The sequence below is a fragment of the Dryas octopetala genome, chromosome 5 (genome assembly GCF_963921425.1).
Source record: "Dryas octopetala chromosome 5, drDryOcto1.1, whole genome shotgun sequence".
Taxonomy (NCBI): domain Eukaryota; kingdom Viridiplantae; phylum Streptophyta; class Magnoliopsida; order Rosales; family Rosaceae; genus Dryas; species Dryas octopetala.
In genome coordinates, this window is record NC_141370.1 from 5,959,611 (window position 1) to 5,971,258 (window position 11,648).

Below are 11,648 nucleotides of genomic sequence, written 5' to 3' on the forward strand. Positions count from 1 at the left end.
GAAGACTTCTTATGGGGAAAAAATATAGACCCAGGCCTGATGAGCACTATTTATTAGGTATCATCTAAAAAATATTTCTAAAGAAATAAGGGAAATTCCTAAAGGTTGATAAGCACTGCAAGTCTGCAACAGTAGTGGATTTCATCCAAAAAGAATCTTTGTAAAGAATTGAATGAGTGTTGTATCTAAAAGGGTATGATCTAAAACCAAGAATGAAACAACAACCTAAGCATGAGACCAATGTGACTGAATTGGGTATCAAGAAACGAATCTAAATGTATGAAAAATTCAAACCCAAGAATGATGAATGCTTATTTGGGCCATCTACATGATCCTGTAGTAACAGTCGCCTCCATTGAGAAGGAATTGATAGGCTTTGTCACAATGGCACCTGAAGTGAATGACCAAGCTGTCATCCTTCTTCTCCACATTTACAAATTCCTCTCACAGTTAACCTGCAACAACAACAACAACAATGAAATGTTTACTTTATGATCATTAAGTATTTCATGGTTGACATCAAATTTCCAAATTAAAGAATCTGAAAATACGAAAATCACTGCTTGCTTTGATGGGTTGTTTAGAAAATGCATGAAAAATGTAGGACAAATCAAATTTTCCATCTTGGGGTTCGATTATTTCAGACCCAAGAAAAAAAACTCAGCATATTTGATTTTCTTGGAACCCAAACAGAGAATTATGAGCAGAACAAGCTGGATGAGGGAAAAGTTAATACTGAGCCCATCTCAACGTCATGTTCATCATGCCCAACATGCTCTCACTACAAGAAATGTGAGCAAACACTACAACAAAAATGTCGATAGATATCAGTCGTGGACTGATATCTATTTGGGTAGCCGCCTGATATAGCGCGTCGTGATATCTAATGTTCACATTTTAGATATCAGTTTTAAACTGATATGTAAACATTGTTTATATATCATATTTGATATTATTACTGATATCTATAAAATCTGAATATCAATAGTTCTGATCAATACATATCGTATTTGAGGTAGAATATGATATAAAACCATGATATCAATATCAGGTTTGAGGTAGAATATGATTTAAAATCTTGGTATCAATATTAGGTATATGATAAAATCTGATATGTAATCTCAATATCAATATCAGGTATGAAACATACTCTGATATCTAAATATTGTTTATATATCAGGTCTGAGAGAGAATCTGATATCAAAATGACATAATATTTCAGTTTTTAGACAAAAAATGATTTGGAATGTATGATATATATTAGTTTTTTTTTCACCTAAAAAGGATATCAATGAATTAAATACAATTGTGCCTGTATTTTGAAATGGCCTGAAATTTTTGCAAGTATAAAATCTTTCATTCCCATATATTTCATATTTTAAGCACCAATAACATTTAAAGTACCCAAAAAGGGATTACAATATAATATCCAACAAGTAGTTCCAACAAGTGATGTTTCTTAGTTGTCCTTTTGTTTTTTAAGAAATGCAAATTACTTACAGAGGACCTTCCTTTAGCTTACTGAGTAGCCCATCCTATACGAGTGCATCCACACCAACTGCTGAAATGGCGGAATTCTCTTCATTTGCAATCAAGACAACCACCACATGCAGTTGACTTCAATTTTGGCTTTGTCTCCCCCAGCCTTCTCATGAGCTCAGTTACAAGTTCAACATGCCCCAAGCAATCAACTAGTAGTTCCACGACCACAAAGTTTATCCCCATCGATACTCAATGAGAATGGATCAAATTCCTGCAATTCCAATAAACATATGCACAATGAATCATCATTAACTACCAAAATGACAAAAAAAATATCATTATTATATTTTAACTATAGCCCACTAGTGTTATGTACACAATGTGAATTACATGATCAAGCTCCTGTAATGAAAATCTAAACCATCATTGGATATGGAACAATCAGAGAAATTCAATACCTTGGCTTTGAACGGAAAGTAAATTAATAAGCCACAGTGATGTTGATTTTATGGTTGGCTTCAAATACTGTCAAACAATATAGCATGAATAAAAATGCTCATCAGTTTGTTGCCCCTCAGAAATAAAACTAAAAAAATCACTTTTGTAGGGATGAAAGTAGACTATAAAGGCAAGATCTTTGCACTTTCTTTGCAGCAAGCCTATTAGTGACATGCAAGGAGCACTGGAAATATAAAAGACCTATTTAATCACTCTTAAGTTGGAAAAAGCCTATGCACTAAGAAGGTCAGAGAAATTATTTGACGTTGTTTGCAGCCATAAACTATGCAGAGAAGGTTATGGTAAGGATCATAGTGAGTACCTGAAAAGAGAGAAGGAATCGGACCAACAACAGGTATGAGCTCAGTCTGCAATATAAAGTTAAACCCTGCAAGAACCAAAAACCAGAAACCAAAACCATATTTTGTTTTAATTTCCATAAACCTATACCCTGCAAGAAATCGAAGTTCTCTCTGCCTATAACCCTAATTCCAAAATCAAACCCCAGTTCCCATAAATAAACACTACAAGAAATTAGGGCATTAGTGACGAACAGTTTAGGACTGTTGTAAACGGTGATATGAAACTTTTTTTATCTAATTAATTAAATTTATAGAGATGCATATTGCCAGACAATATATGTATAAATATAATGCAACAATGTCACAATATATAAATATAACTTTTCTTTGTAATCTTTATCGCTTTGAGCATTCTATATAACTCATGCATATATACTTGAATAAGAATCATAAGATCTAGAAGAAAAGCACTCAACTTACAAGTTGGTTATGAAAGACAAACTAAGAATTGGAGCACTTTCTAGTTGCTATATGTATATAAATTTATGATCAAAGAATGTAGAGGTACATTAGCTCCAGCTAGATTAATAGCTAGCTAGCATTACCTTCTTTTGGATTAACACAGGGAACTAACACTATGATTTTCACTTTTTCTTTCCCTCTACATTCATGTGTAGTGAAATGAATTAGAGTTCTTGTTTTTAGCATAAATAAATTAGAGTACATGTTATTTACTTGTTCTAGTGTAAAAAAGATAAAAAAAATCAAAGAGAGCTACAAGAAATCTTACAAAAACTTTAAAAGCAGAGTAATGAGCATGCATCCCATATATGCAGCACTTGGTGAACAATCAACCATTTCAGCCATTAGAAAAATACAATATAAATAGAAGACAACATAGCTGGATAACAAATATCATATTAGAAACCACAAAGGGATATATTTGCAAGCACATCATTAGTCATGACACATGTACGTAATTGGGAGTTCCAAAGCGCGCACCTGCACAAAAAATAGATAAAACAATAGCTTTATACAAAACACACCAATTTAGGATAAAGGTTAAATAATAGAAGCATACGGAACTTATAACCACCACATATAACAAATACTAGTGAAAGAATAACAGAAAACAAAAATCAAACCACCAAAAGCCAGAAAAAGAAAACAATCGTTTATTCCTTTACCTAAGTTGGTGGATCAATGGTGAGTCAAGGTGGAGGATGGGCACGGTGGTGGGCAAGAGCTGGTGGCTCAATGATAGGCTGCAAAAAACACAAAAATTTATATTAAAAAAACACATAAATTAATTAAAAGTATACATTTGTACCCTGTTTAAATTAATTAAATAAGCTATACAAACACACACACACACACCCGTACTCTGTTAAGCCAACCTCTTAAATGAATCCTTGAAATCGATCTCTCAGCTCAGAACCACAATCTATTCACCTACAAAACCAAAGTATAAAATCAAGAGCGAATTCATAGAGAAAGAAATCAGATATTCAACAAAAAAAAAAAAAAAAAAAAAAACCCTAAACGGGATCGAAGACGGAGTTGCAGGCTGAGGCTTCATGAAGCTCAATGAAGTCTTAGGCGACTCAATGTTAGGGTTCACCAAGGTGAAGTTGCCGTCATACGCCGCCTCTTTCGCCGTAAAATAACTGGAGAAGTCGCGGCTTTGTAGCCTTCAAACTGCTGTCGTGCATGGCTGTCAAGGCAAGTGAAGGCCATGGATAGACACATATCGACGAGAGGAACCCATTGTGGCCGGATTTGGGCCGCGACGCCGTCGGGATTAGAAGATCGTCGGAGAAGACCATCGGGTCTGTGTGGCTCGATTCTGGTTTCTGGCTTGGTTTCAGGGCTAGTGAAGTACAAGGAAAGAGAGAGGAGAAGGAAAGGAAGAGAGTGGTGGTCATCTCGCCGGCCACACTCGCCGGACTGCGAGAAGGAGAAGAGATCGAGTTCACAGGGGGAGAGAGAGAGAGAGAGGGTTAGTGTCTAACAGTTTGTTTGTGGGTTTGTGGGTGTGTGTGTGTTTTGGGTTTGTGGATTTGTGGATTTGTGTCTGAGCTTTATCAGGGTTAGTGTATAAAGAAAAATTAAAACATTAGATATCAGGTGATTTGGGTGGTAGGAAAAAAAACTTATAAGTAGTGTGTTAAGATATCAGTTGACAGTCTAAACTGATGTTTTACAAAATTTTAGAAAAAGGGAAAATATTATATATCAGATGAAAAAAAACATGTGATTTCTATTAGAGTTTAGATATTAGCAAAGAAATTAACTGATATTATAACTTTTACAATATCAGTTTTTTCAAATCTGATATAAAAGAGGTGATATCTATTGATATTTTTCTTGTAGTGAAAGCCTACCATTGATTGGTTGTTATAAAAAGGGTGGCAATTGGGAACTTTAGTCTATATTGCCCAATTGCCACATATTTTTGTTAAAATCAAGACACTTTAGTCTTTATTTCTTAATTATCACCCCTTTTATAGCAACCAATAAAAATGAGTTTTGCTCATATTTTTTATAGTGTCTCCTCGTCCAGCTGAGCCCATCCTTAATGAGCTCATCTTGGCACTCATCCTTGGGATGTGATGTTTTGTCCGATGTGCTCTAAAACGATTCTGGTGGGACTAAATAACCAAGATGGTGGACAAAAACAACTATCAAAATGGCCAAGACCAACAAGTGGCGGTAGTAGCAACAAGACCGACGTCTCCTCATCCTGAGAGGCGTACTAGTAATTCCAGGATGGCGGCTCACGCAAGAGGTCCTGTTAGAAAGACTCTTGCTCCTACTCCCCTTTTTCAATTGGGCACCAGAGTCATAACCAAAGACTACAACACCTCCAGGAATAGTACATGTTTTTCAACCAATGTGAAAAAGATAAACCAATTTCCAAAAGGGTAGGACTATATTGTTGTGCCTGCATGCAGATACTTTTGGTAAATGCACAATCTTTACAGAGATGATCTATGGACATACGGACAAAAAAAGAAAAGATCTGTGGACTTAATCCACACGTACGTGACAGAACATGCAGTTCAACAAAAGTGTTGAAACACCCAATTTGATCATTAGTTGCAAAGGGTTATATAAGAGCAACCAGCTGAAAAGTTATGCTGCAGGCATCTTATCTAAATTCCATAAGTCATGTGAAAAGAGGATCGAGCCCATTTAGTGCCTTGCCCCAAATCAACTTGTAACCAGGAACATGATTTAACTGTGTTCCAAATAAATTCATCATCTTCAGTCTTCACTAAAATTTTACTAAATTGACTTATATAAATAATAATTTTTTGAACATCATCAATAAGAATCACATTTTAGATTGCAGCCATCTTGCTGGATTCAATGTATTATTTCTTTTCAGGAATCTAACAAAAGACAATATAATAGAAAGAGAAGGATCTAGTTGAGCATCCAGAAATTTATCTAATAACTATACCGACAATATTCCATCACATTCCCACAAACAGAATATCTCTAGCAGACAAAATATTCTACCAAATGCCATTATTACAATAAATATTTACATTTACTATAATCAATATTCTTTTTGATTCCCTAATACATGTCATAAATAGATATTTCTTATCAATGAAATTTCAACTAAAAAATAATATATATATATACATATTAAAAAAAAGTTTTGCAACGAACAGGTAGTTGCAATAATCGTCGCAACGCATTATAAATTAATTGAAAAAATCGGTTTCCAAAATAAATAATCTATAATGCAATGCAAAAAAATTTTCGTAAGAGGAGTGAACTTTTGTCGCAATGCATTTTTGTGACACCAATTTTCTCACAATTGTATTATCACATCTTAATTTTAAAAAATTTTAAAAAAATATTGAACCCATAATACGACAAAAATTTCGACACAAATTACTTTTATACTTGTCACAAAGTTGTATTTGCATGGACTTTTTATATATGTCCAAAAGACCAAATCATCAAACTTTAGTTAGCAATTGCCAATTGACTTGTATGCATTTGATCTCATTTATAGAAAGTTGATGGCTAGCTCACTATTTTCATTTAGAGCCGTGAAAGAAAAATATGAACAAGATTCTCGAATGCAATTTCTAACCAATGGTTAATTTCCATCTTAGATATAAAAAAAAAATGAATTTATCAACTAAATGAAGACATTTTTTTTTTTTGGCCAAGTAAATGAAGACATTTGTAAGTGCTAGGATTCAGACCATGCTAACTCAGCATCTGTGATAGCCAAGGCCCGATACTCTGCCTCTGTGGAAGAGTGTGACACAGTAGGCTGGAGTCTAGAACACCATGAAATGGGATTGGCACCAAGAAAAATAATATATCCTGAAGTTGATCTTCGTTCATCTGGCTCACCTCCCCAATCAGCATCATTAAATGCATTCAATTCCAATGGACCAGGTCGATAAGAGATCCCATAGTCAAGAGTACCCTTAAGATATCTTAAGATCCGTTGAACAGCTTTATAATGCAAGTCAGTGGGTGCATGCATAAACTGACACACTGTGTTGACAGAATAAGCTATGTCTGGGCGAGTGAATGTGAGATATTGTAAACCTCCAACCAAACTACGAAACTTTGTGGGATCAGAAAGAGGATGACCTGCATGTTTAAGCAATTTCACATGAGGGAGGCAGGGAGATGCACAAGGTTTACAATCAGACATGCCAGCTTTAGCAAGAAGATCCTTTGCATATTTTTCTTGATTGACAAATATCCCTGCATAAGAAGATTGAACATGCAACCCAAGGAAATAGCTCAATGCACCTAAGTCCTTCATATCAAATTCTGAAGAGAGCTGATCAATAATAGATTGGACAACTGTTTCATCATTCCCAGTCAGAATTATGTCATCAAAATATAGAAGAAGAATAACAATAGTTTGATTTTGACATCGAACAAACAAAGAAGGATCAGTGACCGAAGCCTTGAAACCCAAACCTGGTAGGTGACTAGTAAACTTCTCATTCCAAGCTCTTGGTGCTTGTTTGAGACCATAGAGAGACTTCTCAAGTTTGCAGACAAACTGAGGGTAAGCCGGATCAATAAAGCCTTGAGGTTGAGCCATATAGACCTCTTCATGCAGTATCCCATGGAGAAAAGCATTTGTAACATCAAGTTGTCTTAATGGCCAATGAAACTGAGCAGCCAAAGCCAAAATAATGCGCACCGTGGAATGTTTTACTACAGGGCTAAACATTTCCTCAAAATCAAGACCTGCTTCTTGACTAAAACCTTGAGCCACAAGCCTTGCTTTATGTCTAGCAATAGTACCATCAGGATGTCTTTTAAGCTTGTAAACCCATTTACAACCCACAAGATTTTTATGAGGAGGCAAAGGCACCAACTTCCATGTCCCTTGTTTTTGTAAAGCCTGAAACTCCTCAAGCATGGCCTGTTGCCATTCAGGAACGCGAGAAGCTGAACCAAAAGACCTAGGTTCCTGCTGAGATAAGTCAATAGTAGGAGATGCAGTGAAAGCCTTAGGTTTGGAGATGCCAGACTTTGAGCGAGTTGTCATGGAATGAGTATTGAGTGTTGATGGAGCAATTGGTAAAACAACCTCAAGAGTTGGAAGAGGCTGGAGAATAGGATCTGAACCGATTGTATCTGAAATTGGTGATGATGAACCAGAAGAAGGACTTGGTGATAAGGCAGGGACAAGCACAGGTGGAGGTGATACTGAAGTAGCAGAGTCATGAGTAGTAGAAAGTGCAGCAGTATTAGAGCTAGAAGAAATTGGGTTTGCTGGTGGTGTACACATAGGAGGAAGAATGGACAAAACAATAGGAGTAGGAGAAGATGATGGAGTAGGAGAACAAGATGAAAAATGTTGATATGGAAATAAATGTTCATCAAAATACACATGGCGAGACAAATAGGTCTTAGAAGAATGATGATCAAAACAAAGAAATCCTTTGTAACCAAATACATAGCCTAAGAAAATACATTGTGTGGTTTTGGCTTGAAGTTTATTGGTGTTATATGGTTTAAGAAGAGGATAGCATGCACATCCGAAAACCTTAAGAAAATCAAGAGCCGGAAGATGACCAAACAAAGATTCATAGGGTGATTTGTGAGAAAACAATCTGATTGGCATCCTATTAATAAGAAAAACAGCTGTGGCACAGGCATGATACCAAAATTTATGAGGCAAGAAAGCTATATGCAAAAGAGTAAGGGCGGTTTCAACGATATGTCTATTCTTTCTTTCAGCTAACCCATTTTGCTCCGGGTATGAGGACAAGAAAGATAGTGAACAATGCCATGACTTGCTAAAAAGGATTGAAAGACCTTACTTGTGTACTCTCCTCCACCATCAGATTGTAAAATTTTAATAGAGGCAGAAAATTGATTGGAAACATAAGAATGAAACTTCACAAAAAGAGAAAACACATCTGATTTATTGATCATGGGAAAAAGCCATGTGAATCGTGTACATTCGTCAATGAACATGACATAGTACCTAAAACCTTGAACAGAAACACAAGGGGAAGGACCCCACACATCTGTATGTATGACCTGAAAAGGAATAGAAGACCTGGAACTAGACAAATGAAAAGGTTGTTTTGACATTTTGCCTTGCAGACAGTATTTACAAAGATGTGGTGTAGAATCCTTGGAGAACAAAATGTTAGACTTTTGAAGAGCTTGAGCAACCACCTCATTACTGGGATGTCCAAGTCTTCGATGCCAAATGTCACAATTGACTGTATGACCTAACAGTGCAGAAGGAGAAGAAAAATGGGACTAAGAAGGAAGACGAGATGGAAGAGAACTAGGAATGAGATATAGACCATGACTACTCAGACCTTTGAAAAGTATCCTCCCTATGAGCTTGTCCTGCACATAAAAAGAAGTCTCATCAAACACAAAACGACAGTGATTATCTTTGCAAAGCTGATAAACAGAGAGCAAATTGGCAGACAACTTGGGAACATGAAAAACGTGTGACAAATGAAAAGTACGATTCTGTGGAGTGAGAGATGTATAACCAATATTCTGAACACTAAGAGCTTCACCACTACCAACTATTACTGTCTCAGAACCGTGGAAATGGGCAGCAGCTTGAAGATGACTTAAATCTGAAGTCATGTGGTTTGTAGCCCCAGTATTAGTAAGCCAAAACTCAGGAGCAGAAGGTGTCACAGAGGCAGTCATAGCAGCAAGATTGGAAGATGGAGGCTGGCCTTGATAAGCAAAATTGGTCCGATGATAACAATCTACAGCTATATGGCCCTTCTTTCCACAAATTTGACACTGCTCAACCGAACCAGTAGGTGGTTGATTAACAGGAGGTTGCCATTGCTCAGAATAAGAGGGTTTCTGATAGCATGTGTGAATGGTATGTCCTCTCTTTCCACAGAAATGACAAACTGGTACAGAACCATGAGAAGGAGAAGCCCCAAGCAAACCAGAAGGAGAATATCGACCACTATTACCATAACCATTGCCATTAGAAAAACGATTACCCCCAGCAGCATTATTATAGAAGTTCCTGCCACCATGGCCATTAAAATTCCTACCTCGCCCCCTGGGCCTTGAATGAGAATTAAAGGACTGACCAGACCCATTAGTACTGGGATTAAAAGATACACCACCATGAGAAACATAACCAATAGAACCACCAGAAGAGAAACCAACAGGAGGAACATGGCCAGGAATAGACTGGAAACCAGGAGGAACAACATAATTCGGCATACCAACCATAGAAGGAGAAAAAAAAAAAAGGAAATATACCATGAGACTGAACAACACCATCAAAGGGATTAGGAGCAGTGGAACTGGAGCCAATATATGAACTAGAACCAATAGACACAATAGGTGAACTCAAAGAAGGAAGACTATAACCAAAAACAGTAGATTGTGAGGGCACCATACCAGGAGTCTGAGCCATCATAGCAGTAAGGTGAGGAAAAGCAAGAGTACGAGATGCAAGATTGAGAGTCTCTTCCTCTGCAAGCAACTGAACCCGAAATTCCTTAAGAGAAATTGGAGCCTCACGAGAGCGAACAACAGTCTTTATGGTGTTAAATTTTGGTGGAAGACCCTTCAAGGTGTTGATCACCACATCTTCATCAGAAAGAAACACCCCAACAGCAGCCAATTGATCACGGGCAGTCTTGATACGCCGGAGATAAGCATCCACCGAGTCAGAGCCCTTCTTAATCATCTGAAAATTTGTCTTCAACTGCATAATGTTGGAGCGAGAAACAGTAGAATAACGATCTTTGAGAGTGAGCCAAATATCACGGGAAGATTCGCTACCAATGATAGCAGAGAGAGCATCACCCGAGAGAGTTGCAGTAAGCAGAGACATAAGAGCACGATCTTGCTTGCGCCATTTCTTGTATTCAGGAGTAAGAATGGAAGTAACACCTTCGGCCTCAGTAATCAAATATTGAGGAGGGCAGGGACAAGACCCATCAACAAAGCCTAGTAGATCGTGACCCTCCAACATGGACTCCAATTGGAACAGCCAAGTGATGTAATTGGAATCATCCAAGCGAACGGTCACCAAGTTGCAAATGTTGGATAACAGCGAAATCGCAAGAGAAGCCATCAAGAACTCAACGAAGAAATCAAGAATCAGAGAAACAAGAATCAAGAACTCAACGAAAAAAATCAAGAATCAGAGAACCAAGAATCAAGAACTCAACGAAGAAATCAAGAACAAATCAAAAAGAATCGAAGAAAAAACAAAGAAAGAATCAACTAGATCAAAGAAAGAATCAACGAGAACAAGAACAGAGCAAGAGGCGAAGAACTAGAAGGAAGGAGCAGAGATGAAGAACCAACAAGAAGGAGCAGAGACGAAGAAGTAGAAGAACTCATGGTGTAGCCATTGATGGCTCTGATACCATGCTAGGATTCAGATTAGGATTGCAGAACCAGAGAGAGAAGTAGAAAAAGCAAGAAGAAAGAAGTAATGAGAAAATTGTTTGATCACTATTCACACTGTGTTCGTACAGCAGGGGTTACATATGTTATATATGTGTGGCTGTGAGTTGTTCTAACAACTTAATTGCTTGACAGCCAGGCGCATTACAAATCATAACAGATCTAATTAACTATGCCTAATGACAGTAATAACCAAGGTGTTAAATTTCGAAGTTTTCGGCGAAATTTCGTCGAAAATTTCGATTTTTTGGGGTGTCGAAATCGAAACCCATTTTTGTTAAATTTTCGGGATAATTTCGGCGAAATTTTCGGCGGTGAGACAGATCTAGTTTTGGAAGGAAGGTTGGGTTTTTGGAAAAAAATGGAAACCTTAGCAGGGACTAGGGAGACACCAAGACAGGCGGTGGGAAGCTGGGATCTCCCCCGACTGAGATCTGG

General features: G+C 37.2%; 1 long non-coding RNA gene across 2 annotated transcripts; it reads right to left on the reverse strand.

Annotated features, from left to right (window-relative positions):
* Nucleotides 1-1,403: 1,403 nt before the first annotated feature.
* LOC147283777 (uncharacterized) lies at nt 1,404-4,349 on the reverse strand. 2 transcript variants are annotated; one of them, XR_015122405.1, is made up of 5 exons: nt 3,680-4,349; nt 3,470-3,547; nt 2,246-2,302; nt 1,941-2,007; nt 1,404-1,753 (listed from the first exon to the last, which is right to left on the reverse strand). It is a non-coding gene; the product is annotated as an uncharacterized LOC147283777 (long non-coding RNA). The 2 variants fall into 2 exon arrangements; XR_015122406.1 differs by lacking the exon at nt 2,246-2,302 and adding an exon at nt 2,303-2,368.
* Nucleotides 4,350-11,648: the final 7,299 nt, after the last annotated feature.